Source organism: Danio rerio, chromosome 3 (genome assembly GCF_049306965.1).
Source record: "Danio rerio strain Tuebingen ecotype United States chromosome 3, GRCz12tu, whole genome shotgun sequence".
Taxonomy (NCBI): Eukaryota; Metazoa; Chordata; class Actinopteri; order Cypriniformes; family Danionidae; genus Danio; species Danio rerio.
The window spans coordinates 58064431-58082366 of NC_133178.1; positions in this window are offsets into that span (position 1 = coordinate 58064431).

A 17936-nucleotide genomic window follows, 5' to 3' on the forward strand; every position below is an offset into this window, starting at 1 on the left:
TGGAGGGCCAGGGGTCACCCTGTGGGCTATACTGCAAGTCCAGGAAGAGAGGTGGACTTCTGGGTAGCTTGCTGGGGTCATAGGCTCCTAGGTGGAGGGCCAGGGGGCACCCTGGGGCCTAAACTGCAAGTCCAGGAAGAGAGGTGGAACCCTGTGTAGCTTGCTGGGGTCATAGGCTCCTAGGTGGAGGGCCAGGGGGCACCCTGGGGCCTACACTGCAAGTCCAGGGAGAGATGTGGACCCCTGGGTAGCTTGCTGGGGTCAGGGGCCCCTAGGTGGAGGACCAGGGGGCACCCTGGGGCCTATACTGCAAGTCCAGGGACATCGGTGGACCCCTGGGTAGCTTGCTGGGGTCAGGGGCCCTTAGGTGGAGGGCCAGGGGGCACCCTGAGGCCTATACTGCAAGTCCAGGGACATCGGTGGACCCCTGGGTAGCTTGCTGGGGCCAGAGGCCCATAGGTGGAGGGCCAGGGGGCACCCTGGGGCCTATACTGCAAGTCCAGGGACATCGGTGGACCCCTGGGTAGCTTGCTGGGGTCATAGGCTTCTAGGTGGAGGGCCAGGGGGCACCCTGGGGCCTATACTGCAAGTCCAGGAAGAGAGGTGGACCCCTGGGTAGCTTGCTGGGGTCAGGCGCCCCTAGGTGAAGGGCCAGGGAGCACCCTGAGGCCTATACTGCAAGCCCAGGGAGGGAGGTGGACCTCTGGGTAGCTTGCTGGGGTCAGGGTCCCCTAGGTGGAGGGCCAGGGGGCACACTGGGGCCTATACTGCAAGTCCAGGAAGAGAGGTGGACCCTTGGGTAGCTTGCTGGGGTCAGAGGCCCCTTGGTGAAGGGCCAGGGGGCACCCTGGGGCCTATACTGCAAGTCCAGGGAGATCGGTGGACCCCTTGGTAGCTTGCTGGGGTCAGAGGCCCCTAGGTGGAGGGCCAGGGGTTCCCCTGGGGCCTATATTGCAAGTCCAGGAAGAGAGGTGGACCCCTGGGTAGCTTGCTGGGGTAAGGCGCCCCTAGGTGAAGGGCCAGGGAGCACCCTGAGGCCTATACTGCAAGCCCAGGGAGGAAGGTGGACCCCTGGGTAGCTTGCTGGGGTCAGTGTCCCCTAGGTGGATGGTCAGGGGGCACCCTGGGGCCTATACTGCAAGTCCAGGGACATCGGTGGACCACTGGGTAGCTTGCTGGGGTCAGAGGCCCCTAAGTGGAGGGCCAGGGGTTCCCCTGGGGCCTATACTGCAAGTCCAGGGAGTAAGGTGGACTTCTGGGTAGCTTGATGGGCTCATAGGCTCCTAGGTGGAGGGCCAGAGGGCACCCTGGGGCCTACACTGCAAGTCCAGGGAGAGATGTGGACCCCTGGGTAGCTTGCTGGGGTCAGGGGCCCCTAGGTTGAGGTCCAGGGGGCACCCTGGGGCCTATAATGCAAGTCCAGGGACATCGGTGGACCCCTTGGTAGCTTGCTGGGGTCAGGGGCCCTTAGGTGGAGGGCCAGGGGGCACCCTTGGGCCTATACTGCAAGTCCAGGGAGTGAGGTGGACTCCTGGGTAGCTTGCTGGGGTCAGAGGCCCCTAGGTGGAGGGCCAGGGGGCACCCTGGGGCCTATACTGCAAGTCCAGGGACATCGGTGGACCCCTGGGTAGCTTGCTGGGGTCAGAGGCCCCTAGGTGGAGGGCCAGGGGGCACCCTGGGGCCTATACTACAAGTCCAGGGACATCAGTGGACCACTGTGTAGCTTGCTGGTGTCAGGGGCCCTTAGGTGGAGGGCCAGGGGGCACCCTGGGGCCTATACTGCAAGTTCAGGGAGAGAGGTGGACCCCTGGGTAGCTTGCTGAGGTCAGAGGCCCCTAGGTGGAGGGCCAAGGGGCACCCTGGGGCCTATACTGCAAGTCCAGGGACATCGGTGGACCCCTGGGTAGCTTGCTGGGGTCAGAGGCCCCTAAGTGGAGGGCCAGGGGTTCCCCTGGGGCCTATACTGCAAGTCCAGGGAGTGAGGTGGACTTCTGGGTAGCTTGCTGGGGTCATAGGCTCCTAGGTGGAGGGCCAGGGGGCACCCTGGGGCCTATACTGCAAGTCCAGGGAGAGATGTGGACCCCTGGGTAGCTTGCTGGGGTCAGGGGCCCCTAGGTGGAGGACCAGGGGGCACCCTGGGGCCTATACTGCAAGTCCAGGGACATCGTTGGACCCCTGGGTAGCTTGCTGGGGTCAGGGGCCCTTAGGTGGAGGGCCAGGGGGCACCCTGAGGCCTATACTGCAAGTCCAGGGAGATCAGTGGACCCCTGGGTAGCTTGCTGAGGTCAGAGACCCCTATGTGGAGGGCCAGAAGGTCCCCTGGGGCCCATAATGCAAGTACAGGGAGTGAGGTGGACTCCTGGGTAGCTTGCTGGGGTCAGAGGCCCCTAGGTGGAGGGCCAGAGGGCACCCTGGGGCCTATACTGCAAGTCCAGGGACATCGGTGGACTCCTGAGTAGCTTGCTGGGGTCAGAGGCCCCTAGGTGGAGGGCCAGAGGGCACCCTGGGGCCTATACTGCAGGTCCAGGGACATCGGTGGACCACTGTGTAGCTTGCTGGGGTCAGGGGCCCTTAGGTGGAGGGCCAGGGGGCACCCTGGGGCCTATACTGCAAGTCCAGGAAGAGAGGTGGACCCCTGGGTAGCTTGCTGGGGTCAGGGGCCCTTAGGTGGAGGGCCAGGGGGCACCCTGGGGCCTATACTGCAAGTCCAGGAAGAGAGGTGGACCCCTGGGTAGCTTGCTGGGGTCAGGGGCCCCTAGGTGGAGGGCCAGGTGGCAGCCTGTGGGCTATACTGCAAGTCCAGGAAGAGAGGTTGACCCCTGGGTAGCTTGCTGAAGTCAGGAGCCACTAGGTGGAGGGCCAGGGGGCACACTGGGGCATATACTGCAAGCCTAGAAAGAGAGGTGGACCCCTGGGTAGCTTGCTGGGGTCAGAGGCCCCTAGGTGAAGGGCCAGGGGGCACCCTGGGGCCTATACTGCAAGTCCAGGGAGATCGGTGGACCCCTGGGTAGCTTGCTGGGGTCAGGGGCCCCTAGGTTGAGGTCCAGGGGGCACCCTGGGGCCTATAATGCAAGTCCAGGGACATCGGTGGACCCCTTGGTAGCTTGCTGGGGTCAGGGGCCCTTAGGTGGAGGGCCAGGGGGCACCCTTGGGCCTATACTGCAAGTCCAGGGAGTGAGGTGGACTCCTGGGTAGCTTGCTGGGGTCAGAGGCCCCTAGGTGGAGGGCCAGGGGGCACCCTGGGGCCTATACTGCAAGTCCAGGGACATCGGTGGACCCCTGGGTAGCTTGCTGGGGTCAGAGGCCCCTAGGTGGAGGGCCAGGGGGCACCCTGGGGCCTATTCTACAAGTCCAGGGACATCAGTGGACCACTGTGTAGCTTGCTGGTGTCAGGGGCCCTTAAGTGGAGGGCCAGGGGGCACCCTGGGGCCTATACTGCAAGTTCAGGGAGAGAGGTGGACCCCTGGGTAGCTTGCTGAGGTCAGAGGCCCCTAGGTGGAGGGCCAAGGGGCACCCTGGGGCCTATACTGCAAGTCCAGGGACATCGGTGGACCCCTGGGTAGCTTGCTGGGGTCAGAGGCCCCTAAGTGGAGGGCCAGGGGTTCCCCTGGGGCCTATACTGCAAGTCCAGGGAGTGAGGTGGACTTCTGGGTAGCTTGCTGGGGTCATAGGCTCCTAGGTGGAGGGCCAGGGGGCACCCTGGGGCCTATACTGCAAGTCCAGGGAGAGATGTGGACCCCTGGGTAGCTTGCTGGGGTCAGGGGCCCCTAGGTGGAGGACCAGGGGGCACCCTGGGGCCTATACTGCAAGTCCAGGGACATCGTTGGACCCTTGGGTAGCTTGCTGGGGTCAGGGGCCCTTAGGTGGAGGGCCAGGGGGCACCCTGAGGCCTATACTGCAAGTCCAGGGAGATCAGTGGACCCCTGGGTAGCTTGCTGAGGTCATAGACCCCTATGTGGAGGGCCAGAAGGTCCCCTGGGGCCCATAATGCAAGTACAGGGAGTGAGGTGGACTCCTGGGTAGCTTGCTGGGGTCAGAGGCCCCTAGGTGGAGGGCCAGAGGGCACCCTGGGGCCTATACTGCAAGTCCAGGGACATCGGTGGACTCCTGAGTAGCTTGCTGGGGTCAGAGGCCCCTAGGTGGAGGGCCAGAGGGCACCCTGGGGCCTATACTGCAAGTCCAGGGACATCGGTGGACCACTGTGTAGCTTGCTGGGGTCAGGGGCCCTTAGGTGGAGGGCCAGGGGGCACCCTGGGGCCTATACTGCAAGTCCAGGAAGAGAGGTGGACCCCTGGGTAGCTTGCTGGGGTCAGGGGCCCCTAGGTGGAGGGCCAGGTGGCAGCCTGTGGGCTATACTGCAAGTCCAGGAAGAGAGGTTGACCCCTGGGTAGCTTGCTGAAGTCAGGAGCCACTAGGTGGAGGGCCAGGGGGCACACTGGGGCATATACTGCAAGCCTAGAAAGAGAGGTGGACCCCTGGGTAGCTTGCTGGGGTCAGAGGCCCCTAGGTGAAGGGCCAGGGGGCACCCTGGGGCCTATACTGCAAGTCCAGGGAGATCGGTGGACCCCTGGGTAGCTTGCTGGGGTCAGAGGCCCCTAGGTGGAGGGCCAGGGGTTCCCCTGGGGCCTATATTGCAAGTCCAGGAAGAGAGGTGGACCCCTGGGTAGCTTGCTGGGGTCAGGCGACCCTAGGTGAAGGGCCAGGGGGCATCCTGAGGCCTATACTGCAAGCCCAGGTAGGGAGGTGGACCCCTGGGTAGCTTGCTGGGGTTAGGGTCCCCTAGGTGGATGTCCAGGGGGCACCATGTGGGCTATAATGCAAGCCCAGGAAGAGAGGTGGACCCCTGGGTAGCTTGCTGGGGTCAGGGGCCTCTAGGTTGAGGTCCAGGGGGCATCCTGGGGACTATACTGCAAGTCCAGGAAGAGAGGTGGACTTCTGGGTAGCTTGCTGGGGTCATAGGCTTCTAGGTGGAGGGCCAGGGGGCACCATGGGGCCTATACTGCAAGTCCAGGGAGAGATGTGGACCCCTGGGTAGCTTGCTGGGGTCAGGGGCCCCTAGGTTGAGGTCCAGGGGGCATCCTGGGGACTATACTGCAAGTCCAGGAAGAGAGGTGGACCCCTGGGTAGCTTGCTGGGGTCAGGGGCCCCTAGGTGGAGGTCCAGGGGGCACCCTGGGGCCTATACTGCAAGTCCAGGGACATCGGTGGACCCCTGGGTAGCTTGCTGGGGTCAGGGGCCCTTAGGTGGAGGGCCAGGGGGCACACTGAGGCCTATACTGCAAGTCCAGGAAGATCAGTGGACCCCTGGGTAGCTTGCTGAGGTCAGAGACCCCTATGTGCAGGGCCAGAAGGTCCCCTGGGGCCTATACTGCAAGTCCAGGGAGTGAGGTGCACTCCTGGGTAGCTTGCTGGGGTCAGAGGCCTCTAGGTGGAGGGCCAGGGGGCACCCTGGGGCCTATACTACAAGTCCTAGGTGAAGGGCCAGGGAGCACCCAGAGGCCTATACTGCAAGCCCAGGGAGGGAGGTGGACCCCTGAGTAGCTTGCTGGGGTCAGGGTCCCCTAGGTGGAGGGCCTGGGGGCACACTGGGGCCTATACTGCAAGTCCAGGAAGAGAGGTGGACCCCTGGGTAGCTTGCAGGGGTCAGAAGCCCCTAGGTGGAGGGCCAGGGGTTCCCCTGGGGCCTATATTGCAAGTCCAGGAAGAGAGGTGGACCCCTGGGTAGCTTGCTGGGGTAAGGGTCCCCTAGGTGGAGGGCCAGGGGGCACACTGGGGTCTATACTGCAAGTCCAGGGAGATCGGTGGACCCCTGGGTAGCTTGCTGGGGTCAGAGGCCCCTAGGTGGAGGGCCAGGGGTTCCCCTGGGGCCTATATTGCAAGTCCAGGAAGAGAGGTGGACCCCTGGGTAGCTTGCTGGGGTAAGGCGCCCCTAGGTGAAGGGCCAGGGAGCACCCTGAGGCCTATACTGCAAGCCCAGGGAGGGAGGTGGACCCCTGGGTAGCTTGCTGGGGTCAGTGTCCCCTAGGTGGATGGCCAGGGGGCACCCTATGGTCTATACTGCAAGTCCAGGAAGAGAGGTGGACCCCTGGGTAGCTTGCCGGGGTCAGAGGCCCCCAGGTGGAGGGCCAAGGGGCACCCTGGGGCCTATACTGCAAGTCCAGGGACATCGTTGGACCCCTGGGTAGCTTGCTGGGGTCAGAGGCCCCTAGGTGGAGGGCCAGGGGTTCCCCTGGGGCCTATACTGCAAGTCCAGGGACATCGGTGGACCCCTGGGTAGCTTGCTGGGGTCATAGGCTCCTAGGTGGAGGGCCAGGGGGCACCCTGGGGCCTACACTGCAAGTCCAGGGAGAGATGTGGACCCCTGGGTAGCTTGCTGGGGTCAGGGGCCCCTAGGTTGAGGTCCAAGGGGCACCCTGGGGCCTATACTGCAAGTCCAGGGACATCGGTGGACCCCTGGGTAGCTTGCTGGGGTCAGGGGCCCTTAGGTGGAGGGCCAGGGGGCACCCTTGGGCCTATACTGCAAGTCCAGGGAGTGAGGTGGACTCCTGGGTAGCTTGCTGGGGTCAGAGGCCCCTAGGTGGAGGGCCAGGGGGCACCCTGGGGCCTATACTGCAAGTCCAGGAACATCGGTGGACCACTGGGTAGCTTGCTGGGGTCAGGGGCCCTTAGGTGGAGGGCCAGGGGGCACCCTGGGGCCTATACTGCAAGTCCAGGAAGAGAGGTTGACCGCTGGGTAGCTTGCTGAAATCTGGAGCCCTTAGGTGGAGGGCCAGGGGGCACACTGGGGCCTATACTGCAAGTCCAGGAAGAGAGGTGGACCCCTGGGTAGCTTGCTGGGGTCAGGCGCCCCTGGGTGAAGGGCCAGGGAGCACCCTGAGGCCGATACTGCAAGCCCAGGGAGGGAGGTGGACCCCTTGGTAGCTTGCTGGGGTCAGGGGCCTCTAGGTTGAGGTCCAGGGGGCATCCTGGGGCCTGTACTGCAAGTCCAGGGACATCGGTGGACCCCTGGGTAGCTTGCTGGGGTCAGAGGCCCCTAGGTGGAGGGCCAGGGGATCCCTTGGAGCCTATACTGCAAGTCCAGGGAGTGAGGTGGACTTCTGGGTAGCTTGCTGGGGTCATAGGCTTCTAGGTGGAGGGCCAGGGGGCACCCTGGGGCCTATACTGCAAGTCCAGGGAGAGATGTGGACCCCTGGGTAGCTTGCTGGGGTCAGGGGCCCCTAGGTTGAGGTCCAGGGGGCATCCTGGGGACTATACTGCAAGTCCAGGAAGAGAGGTGGACCCCTGGGTAGCTTGCTGGGGTCAGGGGCCCCTAGGTGGAGGTCCAGGGGGCACCCTGGGGCCTATACTGCAAGTCCAGGGACATCGGTGGACCACTGGGTAGCTTGCTGGGGTCAGGGGCCCTTAGGTGGAGGGCCAGGGGGCACCCTGGGGCCTATACTGCAAGTCCAGGAAGAGAGGTAGACCCCTGGGTAGCTTGCTGGGGTCAGGCGCCCCTAGGTGGATGGCCAGGGGGCACCCTGTGGGCTATACTGCAAGTCCAGGAAGAGAGGTGGGTAGCTTGCTGGGGTCAGAGGCCCCGAGGTGGAGGGCGAAGGGGCACCCTGGGGCCTATACTGCAAGTCCAGGGACATCGGTGGACCCCTGGGTAGCTTGCTGGGGTCAGAGGCCCCTAGGTGAAGGGCCAGGGGGCACCCTGGGGCCTATACTGCAAGTCCAAGGACATCGGTGGGAAGCTGGGTAGCTTGCGGGGGTCAGAGGCCCCTAAGTGGAGGGCCAGGGGGCACCCTGGGGCCTATACTGGAAGCCCAGGGAGGGAGGTGGACCCCTGGGTAGCTTGCAGGGGTCAGGGTCCCCTAGGTGGAGGGCCAGGGGTCACCCTGTGGGCTATACTGCAAGTCCAGGAAGAGAGGTGGACTTCTGGGTAGCTTGCTGGGGTCATAGGCTCCTAGGTGGAGGGCCAGGGGGCACCCTGGGGCCTAAACTGCAAGTCCAGGAAGAGAGGTGGACCCCTGTGTAGCTTGCTGGGGTCATAGGCTCCTAGGTGGAGGGCCAGGGGGCACCCTGGGGCCTATACTGCAAGTCCAGGGACATCGGTGGACCCCTGGGTAGCTTGCTGGGGTTAGAGGCCCCTAGGTGGAGGGCCAGGGGTTCCCCTGGGGCCTATACTGCAAGTCCAGGGAGTGAGGTAGACTTCTGGGTAGCTTGCTGGGGTCATAGGCTCCTAGGTGGAGGGCCAGGGGGCACCCTGGGGCCTACACTGCAAGTCCAGGGAGAGATGTGGACCCCTGGGTAGCTTGCTGGGGTCAGGGGCCCCTAGGTGGAGGACCAGGGGGCACCCTGGGGCCTATACTGCAAGTCCAGGGACATCGGTGGACCCCTGGGTAGCTTGCTGGGGTCAGGGGCCCTTAGGTGGAGGGCCAGGGGGCACCCTGAGGCCTATACTGCAAGTCCAGGGACATCGGTGGACCCCTGGGTAGCTTGCTGGGGCCAGAGGCCCATAGGTGGAGGGCCAGGGGGCACCCTGGGGCCTATACTGCAAGTCCAGGGACATCGGTGGACCCTTGGGTAGCTTGCTGGGGTCATAGGCTTCTAGGTGGAGGGCCAGGGGGCACCCTGGGGCCTATACTGCAAGTCCAGAAAGAGAGGTGGACCCCTGGGTAGCTTGCTGGGGTCAGGCGCCCCTAGGTGAAGGGCCAGAGAGCACCCTGAGGCCTATACTGCAAGCCCAGGGAGGGAGGTGGACCTCTGGGTAGCTTGCTGGGGTCAGGGTCCCCTAGGTGGAGGGCCAGGGGGCACACTGGGGCCTATACTGCAAGTCCAGGAAGAGAGGTGGACCCTTGGGTAGCTTGCTGGGGTCAGAGGCCCCTTGGTGAAGGGCCAGGGGGCACCCTGGGGCCTATACTGCAAGTCCAGGGAGATCGGTGGACCCCTGGGTAGCTTGCTGGGGTCAGAGGCCCCTAGGTGGAGGGCCAGGGGTTCCCCTGGGGCCTATATTGCAAGTCCAGGAAGAGAGGTGGACCCCTGGGTAGCTTGCTGGGGTAAGGCGCCCCTAGGTGAAGGGCCAGGGAGCACCCTGGGGCCTATACTGCAAGCCCAGGGAGGAAGGTGGACCCCTGGGTAGCTTGCTGGGGTCAGTGTCCCCTAGGTGGATGGTCAGGGGGCACCCTGTGGGCTATACTGCAAGTCCAGGAAGAGAGGTGGACCCCTGGGTAGCTTGCTGGGGTAAGAGGCCCCTAGGTGGAGGGCCAAGGGGCACCCTGGGGCCTATACTGCAAGTCCAGGGACATCGGTGGACCACTGGGTAGCTTGCTGGGGTCAGAGGCCCCTAAGTGGAGGGCCAGGGGTTCCCCTGGGGCCTATACTGCAAGTCCAGGGAGTAAGGTGGACTTCTGGGTAGCTTGATGGGCTCATAGGCTCCTAGGTGGAGGGCCAGAGGGCACCCTGGGGCCTACACTGCAAGTCCAGGGAGAGATGTGGACCCCTGGGTAGCTTGCTGGGGTCAGGGGCCCCTAGGTTGAGGTCCAGGGGGCACCCTGGGGCCTATAATGCAAGTCCAGGGACATCGGTGGACCCCTTGGTAGCTTGCTGGGGTCAGGGGCCCTTAGGTGGAGGGCCAGGGGGCACCCTTGGGCCTATACTGCAAGTCCAGGGAGAGATGTGGACCCCTGGGTAGCTTGCTGGGGTCAGGGGCCCCTAGGTTGAGGTCCAGGGGGCATCCTGGGGACTATACTGCAAGTCCAGGAAGAGAGGTGGACCCCTGGGTAGCTTGCTGGGGTCAGGGGCCCCTAGGTGGAGGTCCAGGGGGCACCCTGGGGCCTATACTGCAAGTCCAGGGACATCGGTGGACCACTGGGTAGCTTGCTGGGGTCAGGGGCCCTTAGGTGGAGGGCAAGGGGGCACCCTGGGGCCTATACTGCAAGTCCAGGAAGAGAGGTAGACCCCTGGGTAGCTTGCTGGGGTCAGGCGCCCCTAGGTGGATGGCCAGGGGGCACCCTGTGGGCTATACTGCAAGTCCAGGAAGAGAGGTGGGTAGCTTGCTGGGGTCAGAGGCCCCGAGGTGGAGGGCCAAGGGGCACCCTGGGGCCTATACTGCAAGTCCAGGGACATCGGTGGACCCCTGGGTAGCTTGCTGGGGTCAGAGGCCCCTAGGTGAAGGGCCAGGGGGCACCCTGGGGCCTATACTGCAAGTCCAAGGACATCGGTGGGAAGCTGGGTAGCTTGCGGGGGTCAGAGGCCCCTAAGTGGAGGGCCAGGGGGCACCCTGGGGCCTATACTGGAAGCCCAGGGAGGGAGGTGGACCCCTGGGTAGCTTGCAGGGGTCAGGGTCCCCTAGGTGGAGGGCCAGGGGTCACCCTGTGGGCTATACTGCAAGTCCAGGAAGAGAGGTGGACTTCTGGGTAGCTTGCTGGGGTCATAGGCTCCTAGGTGGAGGGCCAGGGGGCACCCTGGGGCCTAAACTGCAAGTCCAGAAAGAGAGGTGGACCCCTGTGTAGCTTGCTGGGGTCATAGGCTCCTAGGTGGAGGGCCAGAGGGCACCCTGGGGCCTATACTGCAAGTCCAGGGACATCGGTGGACCCCTGGGTAGCTTGCTGGGGTTAGAGGCCCCTAGGTGGAGGGCCAGGGGTTCCCCTGGGGCCTATACTGCAAGTCCAGGGAGTGAGGTAGACTTCTGGGTAGCTTGCTGGGGTCATAGGCTCCTAGGTGGAGGGCCAGGGGGCACCCTGGGGCCTACACTGCAAGTCCAGGGAGAGATGTGGACCCCTGGGTAGCTTGCTGGGGTCAGGGGCCCCTAGGTGGAGGACCAGGGGGCACCCTGGGGCCTAGACTGCAAGTCCAGGGACATCGGTGGACCCCTGGGTAGCTTGCTGGGGTCAGGGGCCCTTAGGTGGAGGGCCAGGGGGCACCCTGAGGCCTATACTGCAAGTCCAGGGACATCGGTGGACCCCTGGGTAGCTTGCTGGGGCCAGAGGCCCATAGGTGGAGGGCCAGGGGGCACCCTGGGGCCTATACTGCAAGTCCAGGGACATCGGTGGACCCCTGGGTAGCTTGCTGGGGTCATAGGCTTCTAGGTGGAGGGCCAGGGGGCACCCTGGGGCCTATACTGCAAGTCCAGGAAGAGAGGTGGACCCCTGGGTAGCTTGCTGGGGTCAGGCGCCCCTAGGTGAAGGGCCAGGGAGCACCCTGAGGCCTATACTGCAAGCCCAGGGAGGGAGGTGGACCTCTGGGTAGCTTGCTGGGGTCAGGGTCCCCTAGGTGGAGGGCCAGGGGGCACACTGGGGCCTATACTGCAAGTCCAGGAAGAGAGGTGGACCCTTGGGTAGCTTGCTGGGGTCAGAGGCCCCATGGTGAAGGGCCAGGGGGCACCCTGGGGCCTATACTGCAAGTCCAGGGAGATCGGTGGACCCCTGGGTAGCTTGCTGGGGTCAGAGGCCCCTAGGTGGAGGGCCAGGGAGCACCCTGAGGCCTATACTGCAAGCCCAGGGAGGAAGGTGGACCCCTGGGTAGCTTGCTGGGGTCAGTGTCCCCTAGGTGGATGGTCAGGGGGCACCCTGTGGGCTATACTGCAAGTCCAGGAAGAGAGGTGGACCCCTGGGTAGCTTGCTGGGGTAAGAGGCCCCTAGGTGGAGGGCCAAGGGGCACCCTGGGGCCTATACTGCAAGTCCAGGGACATCGGTGGACCACTGGGTAGCTTGCTGGGGTCAGAGGCCCCTAAGTGGAGGGCCAGGGGTTCCCCTGGGGCCTATACTGCAAGTCCAGGGAGTAAGGTGGACTTCTGGGTAGCTTGATGGGCTCATAGGCTCCTAGGTGGAGGGCCAGAGGGCACCCTGGGGCCTACACTGCAAGTCCAGGGAGAGATGTGGACCCCTGGGTAGCTTGCTGGGGTCAGGGGCCCCTAGGTTGAGGTCCAAGGGGCACCCTGGGGCCTATACTGCAAGTCCAGGAAGAGAGGTGGACCCCTGGGTAGCTTGCTGAGGTCAGGGGCCCCTAGGTGGAGGGCCAGGTGGCAGCCTGTGGGCTATCCTGCAAGTCCAGGAAGAGACGTTGACCCCTGGGTAGCTTGCTGGGGTCAGGCGCCCCTAGGTGGATGGCCAGGGGGCACCCTGTGGGCTATACTGCAAGTCCAGGAAGAGAGGTGGGTAGCTTGCTGGGGTCAGAGGCCCCGAGGTGGAGGGCCAAGGGGCACCCTGGGGCCTATACTGCAAGTCCAGGGACATCGGTGGACCACTGGGTAGCTTGCTGGGGTCAGGGGCCCTTAGGTGGAGGGCCAGGGAGCACCCTGAGGCCTATACTGCAAGCCCAGGGAGGGAGGTGGACCCCTGGGTAGCTTGCTGGGGTCAGGGTCCCCTAGGTGGAGGGCCAGGGGGCACACTGGGGCCTATACTGCAAGTCCAGGAAGAGAGGTGGACCCCTTGGTAGCTTGCTGGGGTCAGAGGCCCCTTGGTGAAGGGCCAGGGGGCACCCTGGGGCCTATACTGCAAGTGCAGGGAGATCGGTGGACCCCTGGGTAGCTTGCTGGGGTCAGAGAACCCTAGGTGGAGGGCCAGGGGTTCCCCTGGGGCCTATATTGCAAGTCAAGGAAGAGAGGTGGACCCCTGGGTAGCTTGCTGGGGTAAGGCGCCCCTAGGTGAAGGGCCAGGGAGCACCCTGAGGCCTATACTGCAAGCCCAGGGAGGGAGGTGGACCCCTGGGTAGCTTGCTGGGGTCAGTGTCCCCTAGGTAGATGGCCAGGGGGCACCCTGTGGGCTATACTGCAAGTCCAGGAAGAGAGGTGGGTAGCTTGCTGGGGTCAGAGGCCCCAAGGTGGAGGGCCAAGGGGCACCCTGGGGCCTATACTGCAAGTCCAGGAAGAGAGGTGGACCCCTGGGTAGCTTGCTGAGGTCAGGGGCCCCTAGGTGGAGGGCCAGGTGGCAGCCTGTGGGCTATCCTGCAAGTCCAGGAAGAGACGTTGACCCCTGGGTAGCTTGCTGAAGTCAGGAGCCACTAGGTGGAGGGCCAGGGGGCACACTGGGGCCTATGCTGCAAGCCTAGAAAGAGAGGTGGACCCCTGGGTAGTTTGCTGGGGTCAGAGGCCCCTAGGTGAAGGGCCAGGGGGCACCCTGGGGCCTATACTGCAAGTCTAGGGAGATCGGTGGACCCCTGGGTAGCTTGCTGGAGTCAGAGGCCCCTAGGTGGAGGGCCAGGGGTTCCCCTGGGGCCTATATTGCAAGTCCAGGAAGAGAGGTGGACCCCTGGGTAGCTTGCTGGGGCCAGGCGCCCCTAGGTGAAGGGCCAGGGAGCACCCTGAGGCCTATACTGCAAGCCCAGGGAGGGAGGTGGACCCCTGGGTAGCTTGCTGGGGTCAGGGGCCCCTAGGTTGAGGTCCAGGGGGCATCATGGGGCCTGTACTGCAAGTCCAGGGACATCGGTGGACACCTGGGTAGCTTGCTGGGGTCAGAGGATCCTAGGTGGAGGGCCAGGGGTTCCCCTGGAGCCTACACTGCAAGTCCAGGGAGTGAGGTGGACTTCTGGGTAGCTTGCTGGGGTCATAGGCTTCTAGGTGGAGGGCCAGGGGGCACCCTGGGGCCTATACTGCAAGTCCAGGGAGAGATGTGGACCCCTGGGTAGCTTGCTGGGGTCAGGGGCCCCTAGGTTGAGGTCCAGGGGGCATCCTGGGGCCTGTACTGCAAGTCCAGGGACATCGGTGAACCCCTGGGTAGCTTGCTGGGGTCAGGGGCCCTTAGGTGGAGGGCCAGGGGGCACCCTGGGGCCTATACTGCAAGTCCAGGGAGAGAGGTGGACTCCTGGGTGGCTTGCTGGGGTCAGAGGCCCCTAGGTGGAGGGTCAGGGGGCACCCTGGGGCCTATACTGCAAGTCCAGGGACATCGGTGGACCCCTGGGTAGCTTGCTGGGGCCAGAGACCCATAGGTGGAGGGCCAGGGGGCACCCTGGGGCCTATACTGCAAGTCCAGGGACATCGGTTGACCACTGGGTAGCTTGCTGGGGTCAGGGGCCCTTAGGTGGAGGGCCAGGGGGCACCGTGGGGCCTATACTGCAAGTCCAGGAAGAGAGGTAGATTCTGGGTAGCTTGCTGGGGTCAGGCGCCCCTAGGTGAAGGGCCAGGGAGCACCCTGAAGCCTATACTGCAAGCCCAGGGAGGGAGGTGGACCCCTGGGTAGCTTGCTGGGGTCAGCGTCCCCTAGGTGGAGGGCCAGGGGGCACACTGGGGCCTATACTGCAAGTAAAGGAAGAGAGGTGGACCCCTGGGTAGCTTGCTGGGGTCAGAGGCCCCTTGGTGAAGGGCCAGGGGGCACCCTGGGGCCTACACTGCAAGTCCAGGGAGATCGGTGAACCCCTGGGTAGCTTGCTGGGGTCAGAGGCCCATAGGTGGAGGGCCAGGGGTTCCCCTGGGGCCTATATTGCAAGTCCAGGAAGAGAGGTGGACCCCTGGGTAGCTTGCTGGGGTAAGGCGCCCCTAGGTGAAGAGCCAGGGAGCACCCTGAGGCCTATACTGCAAGCCCAGGGAGGGAGGTGGACCCCTGGGTAGCTTGCTGGGGTCAATGTCCCCTAGGTGGATGGCCAGGGGGCACCCTGTGGGCTATACTGCAAGTCCAGGAAGAGAGGTGGACCCCTGGGTAGCTTGCTGGGGTCAGAAGCACCTAGGTGGAGGGCCAAGGGGCACCCTGGGGCCTATACTGCAAGTCCAGGGACATCGGTGGACCATTGGGTAGCTTGCTGGGGTCAGAGGCCCCTAGGTGGAGGGCCAGGGGTTCCCCTGGGGCCTATACTGCAAGTCCAGGGAGTAAGGTGGACTTCTGGGTAGCTTGATGGGGTCATAAGCTCCTAGGTGGAGGGCCAGGGGGCACCCTGGGGCCTACACTGCAAGCCCAGGGAGAGATGTGGACCCCTGGGTAGCTTGCTGGGGTCAGGGGCCCCTTGGTTGAGGTCCAGGGGGCTCCCTGGGGCCTATACTGCAAGTCCAGGGACATCTGTGGACCCCTGGGTAGCTTGATGGGGTCAGGGGCCCCTAGGTGGAGGGCCAGGGGGCACCCTTGGGCCTATACTGCAAGTCCAGGGAGTGAGGTGGACTCCTGGGTAGCTTGCCGGGGTCAGAGGCCCCTAGGTGGAGGGCCAGGGGGCACCCTGGGACCTATACTGCAAGTCCAGGGACATCGGTGGACCCCTGGGTAGCTTGCTGGGGTCAGAGGTCCCTAGGTGGAGGGCCAGGGGGCACCCTGGGGCCTATACTGCAAGTCCAGGAACATTGGTGGACGACTGGGTAGCTTGCTGGGGTCAGGGGCCCTTAGGTGGAGGGCCAGGGGGCACCCTGGGGCCTATACTGCAAGTCCAGGAAGAGAGGTTGACCGCTGGGTAGCTTGCTGAAATCCGGAGCCCGTAGGTGGAGGGCCGGGGGCTCACTGGGGCCTATACTGCAAGTCCAGGAAGAGAGGTGGACCCCTGGGTAGCTTGCTGGGGTCAGAGGCCCCTAGGTGAAGGGCCAGGGGGCACCCTGGGGCCTATACTGCAAGTCCAAGGACATCGTTGGACCCCTGGGTAGCTTGCGGGGGTCAGAGGCCCATAAGTGGAGGGCCAGGGGGCACCCTGGGGCCTATACTGGAAGCCCAGGGAGGGAGGTGGACCCCTGGGTAGCTTGCTGGGGTCAGAGTCCCCTAGGTGAAGGGCCAGGGGTCACCCTGTGGGCTATACTGCAAGTCCAGGAAGAGAGGTGAACCCCTGGGTAGCTTGCTGGAGTCAGAGGCCCCTAGGTGGAGGGCCAAGGGGCACCCTGGGGCCTATACTTCAAGTCCAGGGACATCGGTGGACCCCTGGGTAGCTTGCTGGGGTCAGAGGCCCCTAGGTGGAGGGCCAGGGGATCCCCTGGGGCCTAGATTGCAATTCCAGGAAGAGAGGTGGACCCCTGGGTAGCTTGATGGGGTCAAGGGCCCCTAGGTGGAGGACCAGGGGGCACCCTGGGGCCTATACTGCAAGTCCAGGGACATCGGTGGACCCCTGGGTAGCTTGCTGGGGTCAGGGGCCCTTAGGTGGAGGGCCAGAAGGTCCCCTGGGGCCTATACTGCAAGTTCAGGGAGTGAGGTGGACTCCTGGGTAGCTTGCTGGGGTCAGAGGCCCCTAGGTGGAGGGCCAGGGGGCACCCTGGGGCCTATACTGCAAGTCCAGGGAGAGATGTGTACCCCTGGGTAGCTTGCTGGGGTCAGGGGCCCCTAGGTGGAGGACCAGGGGGCACCCTGGGGCCTATACTGCAAGTCCAGGAACATTGGTGGACCACTGGGTAGCTTGCTAGGGTCAGGGGCCCTTAGGTAGAGGGCCAGAAGGTCCCCTGGGGCCTATACTGCAAGTTCAGGGAGTGAGGTGGACTCCTGGGTAGCTTGCTGGGGTCAGAGGCCCCTAGGTGGAGGGCCAGGGGGCACCCTGGGGCCTATACTGCAAGTCCAGGGACATCGGTGGACCCCTGGGTAGCTTGCTGGGGTCAAAGGCCCCTAGGTGGAGGGCCAGGGGTCACCCTGGGGCCTATACTGCAAGTCCCGGGAGTGAGGTGGACTCCCGGGTAGGTTGCTGGGGTCAGAGGCCCCTAGGTGAAGGGCCAGGGGGCACCCTGAGGCCTATACTGCAAGTACAGGGAGATCAGTGGACCCCTGGGTAGCTTGCTGAGGTCAGAGACCCCTATGTGGAGGGCCAGAAGGTCCCCTGGGGCCTATACTGCAAGTCCAGGGAGTGAGGTGCACTCCTGGGTAGCTTGCTGGGGTCAGAGGCCCCTAGGTGGAGGGCCAGGGGGCTCCCTGGGGCCTATACTGCAAGTCTAGGGACATCGGTGGACCCCTGGGTAGCTTGCTGGGGTCAGAGGCCCCTAGGTGGAGGGCCAGGGGGCACCCTGGGGCCTATACTACAAGTCCAGGGACATCGGTGGACCACTGTGTAGCTTGCTGGGGTCAGGGGCCCTTAGGTGGAGGGCCAGGGGGCACCCTGGGGCCTATACTGCAAGTCCAGGAAAAGAGGTAGACCCATGGGTAGCTTGCTGGGGTCAGGCGCCCCTAGGTGAAGGGCCAGGGAGCACCCAGAGGCCTATACTGTAAGCCCAGGGAGGGAGGTGGACCCCTGGGTAGCTTGCTGGGGTCAGGGTCCCCTAGGTGGAGGGCCTGGGGGCACACTGGGGCCTATACTGCAAGTCCAGGAAGAGAGGTGGACCCCTGGGTAGCTTGCAGGGGTCAGAGGCCCCTAGGTGGAGGGCCAGGGGTTCCCCTGGGGCCTACATTGCAAGTCCAGGAAGAGAGGTGGACCCCTGGGTAGCTTGCTGGGGTAAGGGTCCCCTAGGTGGAGGGCCAGGGGGCACACTGGCGCCTATATTGCAAGTCCAGTAAGAGAGGTGGACCCCTGGGTAGCTTGCTGGGGTCAGGCGCCCCTAGGTGAAAGGCCAGGGGGCACCCTGAGGCCTATACTGCAAGCCCAGGGAGGGAGGTGGACCCCTGGGTAGCTTGCTGGGGTCAGGGTCCCCTAGGTGGAGGGCCAAGAGGCACCCTGTGGACTATACTGCAAGTCCAGGAAGAGAGGTGGACCCCTGGGTAGCTTGCTGGGGTCAGGGGCCCCTAGGTGGAGGTCCAGGGGGCACCCTGGGGCCTATACTGCAAGTCCAGGGACATCGGTGGACCCCTGGGTAGCTTGCTGGGGTCAGAGGCCCCTAGCAGGAGGGCCAGGGGGCACCCTGGGGCCTATACTACAAGTCCAGGGACATCAGTGGACCACTCTGTAGCTTGCTGGGGTCAGGGGCCCTTAGGTGGAAGGCCAGGGGGCACCCTGGGGCCTATACTGCAAGTCCAGGAAGAGAGGTAGACCCCTGGGTAGCTTGCTGGGGTCAGGCGCCCCCAGGTGAAGGGCCAGGGAGCACCCTGGGGCCTATACTGCAAGTTGAGGGACATCGGTGGACCCCTGGGTAGCTTGCTGGGG